This window comes from Sodiomyces alcalophilus (assembly GCF_042370955.1).
Source record: "Sodiomyces alcalophilus JCM 7366 unplaced genomic scaffold ACRALscaffold_9, whole genome shotgun sequence".
Classification (NCBI taxonomy): domain Eukaryota; kingdom Fungi; phylum Ascomycota; class Sordariomycetes; order Glomerellales; family Plectosphaerellaceae; genus Sodiomyces; species Sodiomyces alcalophilus.
Genome location: NW_027263540.1, coordinates 2070933 through 2073724, shown reverse-complemented (window position 1 = coordinate 2073724; position 2792 = coordinate 2070933). Strand labels below are relative to the sequence as shown.

The following is a 2792-nucleotide window of genomic DNA, read 5'->3' as shown; positions in this document are numbered from 1 at the left end:
GGTATAAATAGTGGTAGTTATTTATAAGCGTTCTAAACCTAATTAGGAAGGTTATATAAGCCCGAGCAGTTATTATGAAGTTCGCGCGCGGAGAAAAAGAAGAGTATTATAGGGCAAAGGGATATAGAAATCACCCCTGTAGGGGGGTGGTAATAAAGGTAAAAATTAAACTCTAGTCTCCTCCTTAAAAGGGGTTAGGAGGCCACGTATTTATAATATAAATCCGATGCCTTTATAGTATAGTGGTGGTATGCCTGGTATACGGGTAGGGTAACCGGGTAGGTTCGAATCCGGCTAGAGGCGTATATAAAAGAGGAACACCTTTTTCTTTTTTACGCTACTTAGATCCTATTCGATAGGGCCCTTATCTACCTTAGTATATACGATAAAGGTTAAATAGGGGGCCCGTTAAACCCACCTTCCGCCCGGCTTTGCTAGTCGTTAATAGGTGCCACGGGGGAGTTAGTCGCCCCACTATGGAAACGACAAGACGGTATTGCGCTATCCCTGAGCGCGTAAGTAAAATACCCGGCGTCTCTTCCACGATACGGAGGCAGCCTCTTATGCTATTACGTAAGCGTTCTGCGTAGGCACGTAGCCCGTGTTAGCTCTACCTTTAGCTATAGAATAAGGAAGCTTAGGAGCTTTAAACCCTAGGAAGCGTATATATAAGTCGCCTATAGTAGGCCCGTAGGAGTTAGCCCTACGGTATATAAGAAGGCGTATAAAATGAATAAAGATAATTACGCGCGTGCTATTAATCGAGTATATAATAGGCTTTAAAGCCGCTACGGGCAAAAACGTTATAGGCTTCCTAGAATAGAAGTCGCTAGTTTCGGATACGTATCGAGTTATTACCAGGGTCGTTAAGGTCCCGACGCGGCACTAAGCCTTAAAAAGAGGGGAGTATAGGGGTTTTTATCTAAGTCTTATACTAGTTCCCTAAGTCTTATACTATAGCTTTCTGTTACGGGTAAACCCCTTAAAAGTATAGTTCCGGCATAAGGCCGGAACCGCTAACTAGCACGCAGAACCGACGCTCGGACCTCGCGCTGCCCTTACCGCGGATTCGTATAAACCTAGTAAATCCTGCGCCTCTCTATAGACCTTTTTCCTTTCCTTTCCTTAATTATAGCTAATATAATTATTCGGCCTTACTTAGTATGATTAACCTATAAGTAGCCGCTTATATAGCTAGAATTTAGTGAACCCCACGCGCTATATTAGTATAGAGCCAGATACGAACACGCTATTAGGCGGCGGCGGTCCTATAAACCCCGCTAAGCTAGCTAAGTGGACGGATAAAAGGATCACCGAAGCTATTAATACAACGCTTAGTACCTTATAGGAATAAATAGCTTAATAATAAAAGCTACTTTAACGACTTACGAACGGTCTCGTGAATATCTAGGCCTAGTAATAACCTACCCCTAACCTCGCGCTCCCCTTAGAAGGAGCCCCTATAAACACGCTTACCGAGTTAGTAATAGGTCCTCTGACCCTAGCAACCTCTACTCCCCCCCCGATTATAGTCCTATAGGAACTAAGCGAACTATACCCACCACGCACTAAGCCCCTACTATACCCCGCGAAGTTTAGTAGAAGATAAATAGAGTATACTACCTAGTTATAGCAGATACGCGATAAGCTCCTACTAAATAAGCACTTATTTAATAACTAAGCTAAAATATAGTACTATATTAACTTATACTTAAAAAGGAGCGCCTAGCAGGTAGTATTAGCCTTTTACGCCGCTAAGGGGCCGGGAGGTACCCGCGACCCAGAGTTATTCCTTACCTACCTAGACCGTATATATAAAGACTAGAATAAACAGCCTCGCGCGGCCCTCGCGCTATATTCTCTTAGATAACGCGAGGAGTAAACCTTTTTATAGTTCCTACCGAAATTCAAAAAATAGATCGCCTAAGTAGGCGGTAGCGAGTAAGTAGACTCGGCGAAGATTACTTTCTTAGAGGGAGCCCTAAGCCAGAAGCTATATAGCGCCCTAGTTACCGCGAAGTTACCCCACGACTATATAAGCTAGGTTATTAAGGTCTAGAGTATCGCTTAGAAGCTAGAAGGTCTATACCTAACTAGCCGGAATACTTATATACCGAACTAAACCCGGAACTAAGAGACCGACGCCGATAAAGACGTTACGATAAGCGGGATTAATTAAGTCCGGCCTAATATACCTATAGACCGACCTCGCGATAACCGGGAGTGCTAGGGCTATAGGAAGAAGGGATATATCTATATAAACTATAAGTCCCGGGATAAGGGCTTAAAGACTAAGGGCGCCCGCGTAGCGAAGGTCTAGGCTAAAGATAGCGACGTCGCTATAAGTTCGGATAGTTCGGATAACAAAGAGTCGGGAAAAGAATAGCTCTAACACGAAAACGGGCGTTAGAGCCGATAGCCGCCCTGCGGTACGAGTAGGAGGCGTTTAAACACCTAGCTAGTAGCGACTTAGCCCTAATATTAACGCGAGTAAATAAAAGATATATATATACTCTTATAGATACGGGTTATAACTACTACGCTACTATAAATAAACGCTTTACCTATAGACTTTAGTTACTATCAGTCTATAAGAAAAAACAACTACTAAAAGGATTCTTGGATACGTCTAAGCCGGCTATTAACGCCGGGATCGCCGCGTTTAAGCTCGAGATTAGCGGCTATACCTAATAAGTCTTCGCCTACGTGGTAAAAGGACTAGACCAGGACGTGTTTCTAGGAAAACCGTGGCTAGAATATAACGACGTTATATATTACGCGAAGAATTATAG

The 2792-nt window shown here is 43.4% G+C and overlaps 1 non-coding gene across 1 annotated transcript; it reads left to right on the top strand.

Annotated features, from left to right (window-relative positions):
* The first annotated feature begins 228 nt into the window (after positions 1-228).
* ACRALDRAFT_t278 lies at positions 229-303 on the top strand. Its single transcript has one exon. It is a non-coding gene; the product is annotated as a tRNA-Ile (tRNA).
* The last annotated feature ends 2489 nt before the right edge of the window (positions 304-2792 follow it).